Raw genomic sequence first — 13630 nt, 5'->3', positions numbered from 1 at the left:
TAATATTTAAGTTTCTAATCCATCTTGAATTAATTTTTGTATAAGGTGTAAGGAAGGGATCTATTTTCAGTCTCCTACATATGGCTAGCCAGTTTACCCAGCACCATTTATTAAATAGGGAATCCTTTCCCCATTTCTTGTTTTTGTCAGGTTTGTCAAAGATCAGATGGTTGTAGATGTGTGGTATTATTTCTGAGGGCTCTGTTCTATTGTTCTATTCCATTGGTCTCTGTTTTGGTACCAGTACCATGCTATTTTGGTTACTGTAGCCTTGTAGTATGGTTTGAAGTCAGGTAGCGTAATGCCTCCAGCTTTGTTCTTTTGGCTTAGGATTATCTTGGCTATATGGGCTCTTTTTTGGTTCCATATGAACTTTAAAGTAGTTTTTTCCAATTCTGTGAAGAAAACCATTGATAGCTTAATGGGGATGGCATTGAATCTATAAATTCCCTTGGGCAGTATGGCCATTTTCATGATATTGATTCTTCCTATCTGTGAGCATGGAATGTTCTTCCATTTGTTTGTGTCCTCTTTTATTTCACTGAGCAGTGGTTTGTAGTTCTCCTTGAAGAGGTCCTTCACGTCCCTTGTAAGTTGGATTCCTAGGTATTTTATTCTATTTGAAGCAATTGTGAATGGGAGTTCACTCATGATTTGGCTCTCTGTTTGTCTGTTATTGGTGTATAAGAATGCTTGTGATTTTTGCACATTGATTTTTGTATCCTGAGACTTTGCTGAAGTTGTTTATCAGCTTAAGGAGATTTTGGGCTGAGATGATGTAGTTTTCTAAATATACAATCATGTCATCTGCAAACAGGGACAATTTGATTTCTTTTCCTAATTGAGTACCCTTTATTTCTTTCTCCTGCCTGATTGCCCTGGCCAGAACTTCCAACACTATGCTGAATAGGAGTGGTGAGAGAGGGCATCCCTGTCTTGTGCCAGTTTTCAAAGGGAATGCTTCCAGTTTTTCCACATTCAGTATGATATTGGCTGTGGGTTTGTCATAAATAGCTCTTATTTTTTTGAGATACATTCCATCAATGGCAAATTTATTGAGAGTTTTTAGCATGAAGAGCTGCTGAATTTTGTCAAAGGACTTTTCTGCATCTATTGAGATAATCATGTAGTTTTTGTCTTTAGTTTTGTTTATATGCTGGATTACATTTATTGATTTGCATATGTTGAACCAGCCTTGCATCCCAGGGATGAAGCCCACTTGATCATGGTGGATAAGCTTTTTGATGTGCTGCTGGATTCAGTTTGCCAGTATTTTATTGAGGATTTTTGCATCTATGTTCATCAGGGATATTGGTCTAAAATTCTCTTTTTTTTGTTGTTGTGTCTCTGCCAGGCTTTGGTATCAGGATGATATTGGCCTCATAAAATGAGTTAGGGAGGATTCTCTCTTTTTCTTTTGATTGGAATAGTTTCAGAAGGAATGGTACCAGCTCTTCCTTGTACCTCTGGTAGAATTCGACTGTGAATCCGTCTGGTCCTGGACTTTTTTTGGTTGGTAGGCTATTAATTATTGCCTCAATTTCAGAGCATGTTATTGATCTATTCAGGGATTCCGATCAAACTTCTCCGAGCTAAAGGAGGAAGTTTGAACCCACAGCAAAGAAGCTAAAAACCTTGAAAAAAGATTAGACAAATGGCAAACTAGAATAACTCATGTAGAGAAGTCCTTAAATGACCTGATAGAGCTGAAAACCATGGCATGAGAACTATGTGACAAATGCACAAGCTTCAGTAACAGATTCAATCAACTGGAAGAAAGGGTATCAGCGATTGAAGATCAAATGAATGAAATGAAGCAAGAAGAGAAGTTTAGAGAAAAAAGAGTAAAAAGAAATAAACAATGCCTCCAAGAAATATGGGACTATGTGACTATGTGAAAAGACCAAATCTATGTCTGATTGGTGTACCTGAAAGTGACGGGGAAAATGGAACCAAGTTGGAAAACACTCTGTAGGATATTATCCAGGAGAATTTCCCCAACCTAGCAAGGCAGGCCAACATTCAAATTCAGGAAATACAGAGAATGCCACAAAGATACTCCTCGAGAAGAGCAACTCCAAGACACATAATTGTCAGATTCACCAAAGTTGAAATGAAGGAAAAAATGTTAAGGGCAGCCGGAGAGGAATGTCAGGTTACCCACAAGGGGAAGCCCATCAGACTAACAGCAGATCTCTCGACAGAAACTCTACAAGCCAGAAGAGAGTGGGGGCCAATATTCAACATTCTTAAAGAAAAGAACTTTCAAACTAGAATTTCATATCCAGCCAAACTAAGTTTCATAAGTGAAGGAGAAATAAAATCCTTTACAGACAAGAAAATGCTGAGAGATTTTGTCACCACTAGGCTTGCCTTACAAGAGCTCCTGAAGGAAGCACTAACCATGGAATGGAACAACTGGTACCAGCCACTGCAAAAGCATGCCAAAATAGAAAGACCATTGATGCTAGGAAGAAACTGCATCAACTAACGAACCAACATAACATCATAATGACATGATAAAATTCACACATAACAATATTAACTTTAAATGTAAATGGGCCAAATGCTCCAATTAAAAGACACAGACTGGCAAATTGGATAAAGAGTCAAGACCCATCAGTGTGCTGTATTCAGGAGACCCATCTCACATGCAGAGACACACATACACTCAAAATAAAGGCATGGAGGAAGATCTACCGAGCAAAAAACAAAAAAAGGTGGGGGTTGCAATCCTAGTCTCTGATAAAACAAACTTTAAATCAACAAAGATCAAAAAAGACAAAGAAGACCATTACATAATGGTAAAGGGATCAAATCAACAAGAAGAGCTAACTATCCTGAATATATATGCACCCAATAGAGGAGCACCCAGATTCCTAAAGAGTCCTTGGAGACTTACAAAGAGACTTAGACTCCCACATAATAATAATGGGAGACTTTAACACCCCACTGGCAACATTAGACAGATCAGTGGGACAGAAAGTCAACAAGGGTATCCAGGAATTGAACTCAGCCCTGCACCAAGTAGACCTAATAGACATCTACAGGTATTTCTTATCTCCTGCTACTTTTGGTATGTTTTCTTTGTATTTGATTTTTGATAATTTGGTTATGATGGTTATGAGGTGTCTTGACTAACTCTTTTTTGGCCTTATTTTGGTTGATGACCCCTGAGCTTTCTGTACCTGAATGTTGCCTTTCACCAGATTTGTGAAATTGTCATCCACTACTTCCTTAAACATCATTATCAGGCCTCTTCTCTCTCTTCTTCTCTAGTAACTCCTATTATGTAAAGGTTAGTTTGCTTGATGGTGTCCCATAATTCCTGAACTCATCATTCTTTTCCCTCATTTTTCTTATTACTCCTCTAACTGGAGAACTTTAAATGTTCTGTCTTCAAGCTCACTGAGTCTTCTGCTTGATGAAGTCTGCTATTGAAGTTTTTAATTGAATTTTTCAGTTCAGTTATCATGTTCTTTATCTTTAGAATTTATGTTTTTTATTGTCTCTATTTCTTTATTAAACTTTTAATTTTTTTCATAAATTATTAGCTAAATTTTATTTCCTAATTTTCTATTAGTATTTTCTGGCAGTTCCCTGAACTTCTTTAAAATTATTACTCTGAATTCTAAACAGTTTTTCAAATAAACTTATTTACACTCAAGTCCTTATCTGAGTGTTTTTCACATTCATATTTTGTTTTACACTTTTATAATTTCATAGTTAAAGTATTCCAATAGCAATTAGTATGTCAGCTTTAGTACTTGCAGAAAGTGTTATAATAGCAGTCATATAGAAAAACAATAATACATCATTTCGTATTCTATATGTTAAAATATTCATTTCCCTCTGATTAAGAGTTTATTTTGAAAATCTCTGATTGTGTGGGAACTGGATGAGGCTTGTGGCTGCCGGCTTTCCCCCACTTGCCTGACAACCTGCATGACTCAGCAGAGGCAGCCATAATCTTCCTAGGTACATAACTCCATTGACCTGGGAACCTCACCTGCATCCCGCACAGCAGCTACAGCAAGACCCGCCCAAAGAGTCTGAGCTCAGACATGCCTAGTCATGCCTCCCACCTGATGGTCCTTCTCTACCCACCCTGGAACTGAACACAAAGGGCATATACTCAGGAGTTATAAGGGCCCTGACCACTGCCAGTTCCTCTCCATACTACTACAGTTGATGCTCTCTGGAAAGCACCACCTCCTGACAAGAGGCCAACCAGCACCAAAATAGAGCATTAAACCACCAAAGCTAAGAACTCTCACAGAGTCCATTTCATCCCCTGCCATTTCCACCTGAACAGGTGCTGGTATCCACAACTGAGAGATGATCCATAGATGGTTCACATCACAGGACTCTGAGCAGACAACCCCCAATATCAGCCTGGAGCCTGGTAGATTTGCTGGGTGGCTAGACCCAGAAGAGAGATAACAATAATTACAGCTTGGCACTCAGGGAGCCGTATCCATAGGAAAAGGTGGAGAGTACTAATCAAAGAAACACCCCTTGAGACAAAAGAATTTGAACAACAGCCTTCAGCCCTAGACCTTCCCTCTGACAGAGCCTACCCAAATGAGAAGGAACCAGAAAACCAACTCTGGTAATACGACAAAACGAGACTCTTTACCACCCTCCCAAAATCACACTAGCTCACTAGCAATGGATGCAAACCAAGAAGAAATCCTTGATTTACCTGAAAAAGAATTCAGGAGGTTATTAAGCTAGTCAGGGAGGCACCAGAGAAAGGTGAAGCCAAATGCAAGGAAATCAAAAAAAATTGATACAAGAGGTGAAGGGGGAAATATCCAATGAAATATGTAGCATAAATAAAAACATTAGAAACTTCAGGAAACATTGGACACACTTACAGCAATGCAAAATGCTCTGGAAAGTCTTAGCAATAGAATTGAACAGGTAGAAGAAAGAAATTCAGACTTCAAAGACAAGGTATTTGAATTAACACAATCCAACAAAGGTGAAGAAAAAAGAATAAGAAAATATAAACAAAGCCTCCAAGAAGACTGGGATTATGTTAAATGACTAAACCTAAGAAAAATCCATGTTCCTGAGGAAGAAGAGAAATCTAAAAGTTTGGAAAACATATTTGGGGGAATAATTAAGGAAAGCTTCCCTGGCCTTACTAGAGACCTAGACATCCAAATACAAGAAACACAAAGAAGACCTGGGAAATTAATTGCAAAAAAGATCATCACGTAGGCACATAGTCATCAGGTTATCTAAATTTAAGATGAAGGCAAGAATGGTTGGAGCTGTGAGACAGAAGCACCAGGTAACCTATAAGGGAAAGCCTATCAGATTCACTGCAGATTTCTCAGCAGAAACCCTATAAGCTAGAAGTGACTGGGGCCCAATCTTCAGCCTCCTCAAACAAAACAATTATCAGCTGAGAATTTTGTATCCAGAGAAACTAAGCATCACATATAAAGGAAAGATATAGTCTTTTTCTGAAAAACAAACGCTGAAAGAATTTGCCACTACCAAGCCACCACTACCAGACCTGTTAGAAGGAGCTCTAAATCTTGAAACAAATCCTGGAAACACATCAAAACAGAACCACTTTAAAGGATAAATCACACAGGACTTATAAAACAAAAATATGCTATTTAAAAAACAAAATAAAACAAAAAAAAGGTATACAGGCAACAAAGAGCATGATAAATGGAATGCTACCCTACATCTCAATACTAACATTAAATGTAAATGGCCTAAATGTGCCACTTAAAAATTACAGAACTGTGAAATTGAAAGAATTCACCAACCAACTATCTGCTGCCTTCAAGGGACTCATCTAAACTTAATAAGGACTCATATAAACTTAAAGGGATGGAAAAAAGCATTTTATGCAAATGGATACCAAAAGTGAGCTGGAGTAGCTATTCTTATATCAGACAAAACAAACTTTAAAGAAACAGCAGTTAAAAAAGACAAGAAGGACATTTTATAATGGTAAAAGGCCTTGTCCCACAGGAAAATACCACAATCCTAAACATACATGCATCTAACACTGAAGCTCCCAAATTTAGAAAACAATTACTTATAGACCTAAGCAATGAGATAGACAGCAACACAATAATAGTGGGGACTTCAATATTCCACTGACAGCACTAGACAGGTCAATCAAGACTGAAAGTCAACACAGAAACAATGGATTTAAACTATACCTTGAAACAAATGGACTTAACAGATGTATGCAGAACATTCCACGCAACAACCGCAGAATATACATTCTATTCAATAGCGCATGGAGCTTTCTCCAGCATAGGCCACAAAATGAGTCTCAATAAATTTAAGAAAACTGAAATTATGGCCAGGCAAGTTTGCTCATGCCTGTAATCCCAAAAGTTTGGGAGACCAAGGCGGATAGATCACCTCAGGTCAGGAGTTTGAGACCAGCCTGGCCAATATGGTGAAACCCTGTCTCTACTAAAATTACCAAGAATTAGCTGGGCATAGTGATGGGTGCCTGTAATCCCAGCTACTCAGGAGGCTGAGACAGGAGAATTGCTTGAACCTGGGAGGTGGAGGTTGCAGTGAACCAAGATTGTGCCATGGCACTCCAGCCTGGGCAACAAGAGCAAAACTCTGTCTCCAAAAAAAAAAAAAAAAAGAAAAAACTGAAATTATATCAGGCACTGTCTCAGACCACAGTGGAATAAAACTGGAAATAAACTCCAAAATGAACCTTCAAAACCATGCAAATACTTGGAAATTAAATAACCTGCTCCTGAATGAGTATTGGGTCAAAAATGAAATCAAGATGGAAATTAAAAAATTCTTTGAACTGAACAAAAACAGTAACACAATCTATCAAAACCTCTGCGATACAGCAAAGGCAGTGCTAAGAGGAAAGTCTGTAGTCCTAAATACCTACATGAAAAGACTGAAAGCACAAACTGACAATCTAAGGTCACACCTCCAGGAACTAGAGAAACAAGAACAAATCAAACTCAAACTCAGCAGAAGAAAGGAAATAACCAAGATCAGAGAAAAACTAAATGAAATTGAAACAACAAAAAAAATACAAAAGATAAATGAAACAAAAAGCTGGTTTTTTGAAAAGATAAGTTGATAGATCATTGTAAGATTAACCAAGAAAAGGAGAGAGAAAATCCAAATAACCTCAATAAGAAACGAAATGGGAGGTATTACAACTGACATCACAGAAATACAAAAGATCGTTCAAGGCTACCAGGAACACCTTTATGCACATAAGCTGAAAAACCTAGAAGAGATGGAAAATTCCTGGAAAGATACAACCCTCCTAGCTGAAATCAGGGAGAATGAGATACCCTGCACAGACCAATAACAAGCAGTGAGACTGAAATGGTAATTAAACCAACAACAACAAAGAAAAGTCTAGGACCAGGTGGATTCACAGCAGAATTCTACCAGATATTCAAATAGGAATTGATAGCAATCCTTTTGATGCTATTCCACAAGATACAGAAAGAGGGAACCCTCCCTAACTTATTCTATGAAGCCAGCATCACCCTAATACCAAAACCAGGAAAGGACATAACCAAAAAAGAAAACTTCAGATGTATATCCCTGATGAACATAGATGCTAAAACCCTTAACAAAATACTAGCTAACTGAATCCAACAATATATAAACAAGATAATCCACCATGATCAAGTGGGTTTCATACCAGGGATGCAAGGATGGTTTAACATACACAAGTCAATAAATATGATACACCACATAAACAGAATTAAAAATAAAAATCACATGATCATCTCAATAGATGCAGAAACAGCATCTGACAAAATCCAGGATCTCTATATGATTAAAATTCTCAGCAAAATCAGCATACAAGGGACATACCTCAATGTAATAAAAGCCATCTATGACAAACCCCCAGCTAACTTAATACTGAGTGGGTAAAGGTTGAAAGCATTCCCCCTGAGAACTGGAACAAGACAAGGATGCCCACTCTCACTATTCCTCTTCAACATAATACTGGAAGTCCTAGCCAGAGCAATCAGACAAGAAAAAAATAAATAAATAAAGGGCATCCAAATTGGCAAAGAGGAAGTCAAACTGTCACTGTTTGCTGATGATATGATCGTCTACCTTGAAAACCCTAAAGACTCCCCCAGAAAGCTCCTAGAACTGATAAAAGAATTCAGCAAAGTTTCAGGATACAAAATTAATGTACACAAATCAGTAGCTCTTCTATACTCCAGCAGTGATCAAGCAGAGAATAAAATCAAGAACTCAACCCCCTTTACAAGAGCTGCAAAGAAAAAAAAAAAAAAAAAAAAAAAAAACTTAGGAATATACCTAACCAAGGAGGTGAACGACCTCTACAAATAAAACTACAAAACACTGCTGAAAGAAATCACAGATGACACAAACAAATGGAAACACATCCCATGCTCATGGATGGGTAGAATCAGTAATGTAAATAACCATACTGTCAAAAGCAATCACAATTTCAATGCAATTCTCATCAAAATACTACCATCATTCTTCATAGATTTAGAAAAAAAAATTCTAAAATTCATGTGGAACCAAAAAAGATCCTGCATAGCCAAAGCAAGACTAAGGAGAAGGAAAAAATCTGGAGGCATCACACTATCTGATTTCAAACTGTACTGTAAGGCCATAGTCACAAAACAGCATGGTACTGGTATAAAAATAGGCACATAGACCAACGGAATGGAATAGAGAATTCAGAAATAAACTCAAATGCTTACAGCCAACTGATCTTCGACAGAGCAAACAAAAACATAATGTGGGGAAAAGACACCCTTTTCAACAAATAGTGCTGGGATAATTGACCAGCCACATGTAGGAGAATGAAACTGGATCCTCATCTCTCACCTTATACAAAAATTAACTGAAGATGGATTAAGGACTTAAATATAAGACCAGAAACTATAAAAATTCTAGAAGATAACATCAGAAAAACCCTTCTAGAGATTGGCTTAGGCAAGTATTTCATGACCAAGAACTCAAAAGCAAATGCAATAAAAACAAAGATAAATAGTTGGGACTTAAGCTAAAAAGCTTTTGCATGGCGAAAGAAACAGTCGGCAGAGTAAATAGACAACCCACAGAGTGGGAGAAAATCTTCTCAATGTATACATCTGACAAAGGACTAATATTCAGAATCTACAGCAAAGTTAAACAAATCAGCAAGAAAAAAACAACAATCCCATGGAAAAGTGGGCTAAAAACATGAATAGATAGTTCTCAAAACAAGATATACAAATGGCTAACAAACATATGAAAAAAATGATCAACATCACTAATAATCAGGGAAATGCGAATCAAAACCACAATGCAATACTACCTTACTCCTGCAAGAATGGCCATAATCAAAAAATTAAACAAAAAGGAGATGTTGGTGTGGATGTGGTGATCAGGGAACACTTCTGCACTGCTGGTGGTAATGTAGACTAGTACAGCCACTGGGAAAACAGTGGAAATTCCTTGAAGAACTAAAAGTAGAACTACCGTTTGATCCAGCAATCCCACTACTGGGTATCTACCCAGAGGAAAAGAAGTCATTATTCGAAAAAGATACTGGCGCGTGTATGTTTATAGCAGCACAATTTGCAATTGCAAAATTGTGGAACCAACCCAAATGCCCAGCAATCAACAAGTGGATAAAGAAGCTGGTGTATATACATGATGGAATACTATTCAGCCTTAAAAAGGAATGAATTAATGGCATTCACAGTGACCTGGATGAGATTGAAGACTATTATTCTAAGTGAAGTAACTCAGGAATGGAAAACCAAACAGTGTATGTTCTGACTGGTATGTGGGAGCTAAACTATGAGGACATAAAGTCATAAGAATGATACAGTGGACTTTGGGGACTTGGGGGCAAGGGTGGGATGGGGGTGAGGGATAAAAGACTACAAATATGCTGCAGTGTGCACTGCTTGGGTGATGGGTGCACCAAAATCTCACAAATCACCACTAAAGAACTTACTCAGTTAACCAAACACCACTTGTACCCCAATAACTATGGAAAAGAAAGAAATACAGGAATATCTCTCTCTCTTTCTCTCTCTCTCTCTCTCTCTCCCTCTCTCTCCCTCTCCCTCTCCCTTCCTTTCCCTCTCCCTCTCCTTCTCCCTCTCTTCCTTCCCCCCTCCCTCCCATGGGAGTAGAGGGTGGTTGTCTGCCTGCAAACCAGAAAGAGAGCCCTCACCAGAAATTTAATTGGCTAGTGTCTTGACCTTGGACTTCCAGCCCCCGGAACAGTGAGGAGCATATTTCTTTTGTTCAGATCACCTAGTCTATGGTATGTTGTTATAGCAGCTTGGGCAGACAAAAACAGCCTGCCTTCCTGTTTTCACTGACTCTGTGCTCTTGGTCTCGTACCTGAGCTTGTGCTTCATTCCTGTGACCAATGTCCTACCTTAATTTTCAGTTTCAGGGTCTGAAACCCTGACCTGCAAATGTAGTCCTGGCCAGTCTGCATTGAGACACTGTTCTTGTCAAAACCTCCATGCATGGATCTTTCACTCTAAATTCTTCCCCAAAGCTGGGGCCCACCCAGGGCTTCCACATCTCTTTAAGGCCCTGCCTGCCCAAGTCTCCATGTTTCTGTGATCTTCCTGTTTATCGGGGAATGCCACTATTACCATTTGTTGGATTTCTTTGGTTCTAGACACGATTTTGCCCTGTCCTCCTCCTTTGCCTATACTAGATCTCTAGGTTGCAATGGTTTCCTTTGCTACTGAATCAGAATCTGGACAGCATCCCTGTCCAGAAGTTATATTTCACTCTTGTCTCAGCCTCTCCTCCTATGGAATATTCTGTAGTGGGTGAAATGCTTGTTTTAATAATATTAATATATAGATGTCATAAAAATGAAAAAGGAGACTTTAGAATTAGATACATTTTGAAAATTCTGTGCATGTGATAAAATCTGGTGACATTTAAGCACATACATCATTGTAGAGAGCCCCTTTCTCAAATAACATATGTTTTCAAAGGCTGAGTTGTGCTATTGTTCAGGATAGAAGGTGCTTCCCTTTAAAGTAGACCTTCCCCCCACCAATTGTAATGACTTTTGCTTGAGTTTTTGTAATATCTAGCAGATCTCTTTCCTGAGAAAATGTAAGTAGATAAATAAAAATAAAGTTGAGTGCTTTCTTGGGCCAATTTTAGTTTTGAAGAAAACGTGTCTGAGAGGTCACACTCAAGATAATTTCAGAATTCTAAACAGGTTCTATAACCTCTATTGGTGAGACATCTGTATTTGCAGAATCCATAAAGCTTTTAAGGTATAGTTGATATTGAAACAATAATGACCCTGGAACAGGATATTTCCTGGAGATTAATGACCAGCTGGGAGGGGTTGATGGCCTGAGGTGTAGTTGAGGGCCATTAACCTCAGACAGTCATTAAAGCCCAGGAAATGTCCTATGTCTAGGTCATTATTGTTATTATAAATTGAAAATGGAAAAAAGAAACAGGCATACAGATTATCTGAAGGGCGACTCCATTTCCAGTGGTTGGAATGGGGAATGTTCTGGGGAGAATTTATTCCCCTATCCATTAGCCAGTGAATCCCCCTGAATCCTCTGTCACTTTGCCCTTCAACTGATGTGTCTTTGTGCTAAAAATCCCAGAATTCCCCAGATGCTGTAGTAAAGAGGACCATTCCCTCATTGCAGCAGCCTTTGCTCAGAGTGACTGCATGAAACAAACAGTAGTGGTGGATTACTTTGCCACTGTTTTTTTTATTGCATCCTACATTACCATGTTCTTACTTCTCCTAAGATCAACTGTTTTTTTCTCTGTTTAGCTGCAGTAAACTTCCCACAACTAAATTTAAGCCCTTGACTATTTTATTTGTGCTTATTTCCCAGATCCTTGTGGGTGAAAGCACAGACTATTCACTTAGCAGTTGTGCTGCCTCTAGTCTATAAAATAATAAAATGTTGGAAGATTACAGAAGGTTCAAGTCACTTTGTTATTAGAATACTCTAGTGTTGTCATTTCAAAATGTTTACATTAAATTCAACGTTCTTTTCTCCCTTTTATTATGTAAATAATTGACTTCTCTTTCCTCTATCTTATGGCCAGGAGTTTTGTTTTATTTTGTTTTGTTTTTTCTCAAAATCACGTTCAGACAATGTAGAAGAGGGACAATGGCAAATGCCTCCCTACTTAACTGCTTGTAATGAGGTTGAGTTCTCTACTTGGTTAGTTGTCCTTGCTTGTTTGGCTCAAAGTCATCATGAGTTCCCTCTGTGTGGCGGGCATGCAATTGCTGGTCCTTGCATAAGTGGGTTCTTCTGAGGGTCTTCAAATTTCCTCCTTTCCCAGTACATAGTTCCCAATATGAGAAATTTGCTATATCTTTTCCGCTCCCTTAACCCTGCCAAAAGTTGCACACCACAACACCAAGACCCTTTTTCTGATGGTCAGTCCCCTTGGTAAAGTCTGAGAAGTCAGTCAGAATTCAACAACATTTATTAGTGTCTACTGACTCTCAGGAAAGTCATCTATCAGACAATGTCAAATGATGGGGCCAGAGAGCTTCATTGCTGCCTCTTCTCTCAACCTCAACATGCTCTCTCATCCTCTTTCCTTTGGCTCGGGTAGCCCAGGTATGCTGGCCACACAGATTGCTAACTGAAAAGTGAATTGCCCATCTTGCCTTTTTGTAGTCACTTCTTATTGAAATGAATTCTATTGAAGCTTTCATCCTTTGATTTTAGGTAGCATGATCACCTACTTTCCTTTTCCCTCATGAAATAGTATCTCTCTATAAAAGGTGATCTTCCTGACTACTCTCTAAGTTCTGTTCTTATATTGTCCATGGAGAGGTGGAAGTGGTTGGTAGTAAGGCTTTTTTAAAAAAGCAAAACCTCTTAGTAAACTCTTTAGGGATGTTTGATATATTAGAATATGGAGGGGTTTCTTAGCATGTTTTAGTCTTCAACTTTGATTTTAAATGCAACCCTGGGAAAACAGGAAAATTCCCACTTTGTATCTAGCTTCAATCCAGAGGAAAAACAAAGGGAGGAGAAGATTAAATGAAATCACTGTAGCTGTTCCTATCCTAAAAGAATGAAATCAGAGTCAGATAAGCAAAGATAAATGGGCAGAAACCAATATAAACCATTTGGGAAAAATTGCTGGCCCAGAGGAGAGATGGCTTACCAGAAATCCTAAAAGGAGTGGAGGTGAGAGCCACTGTCCATGTGTGGCAGATGCAGTATCAACAGTTAACACAAAACAAAAGTCACAGTTTGCTCCTATTGGCTCTGAGTGCCTTATCTCTCTCCTGCAAAGAGTAGAACTGAAAACCTAAAGATGGACTAAAATCACAAGTACTAAGGCAAAGCAGAGAGCACCAATGCGCTCTAAATAAGTTCATATCTTCAGGCCCTAATATGTTATATCCAGAGTGCAAAAAAATCCACAAAAGTTTGATTACCTTTTGCTTTTCATGAAGAGCTTATTTTTTAGTTGTTTCACTTTTTTTCTTGAAAGTATATTGAAATTCACACAGAACCTGCTAAAATAGCAAATTAAGAAAAATAAAAGGAAAGGAATAGGATTTTGAAAACTCTAGCCTAGTGATCTTGATGTCTATTCTAAGCGTAATTCTTGACTAGAC

The sequence above is a fragment of the Chlorocebus sabaeus genome, chromosome 26 (genome assembly GCF_047675955.1).
Source record: "Chlorocebus sabaeus isolate Y175 chromosome 26, mChlSab1.0.hap1, whole genome shotgun sequence".
In the NCBI taxonomy this organism is placed as follows: domain Eukaryota; kingdom Metazoa; phylum Chordata; class Mammalia; order Primates; family Cercopithecidae; genus Chlorocebus; species Chlorocebus sabaeus.
The sequence above is the reverse complement of the archived record's forward strand: the minus strand, read 5'-3'. Positions refer to the sequence as shown.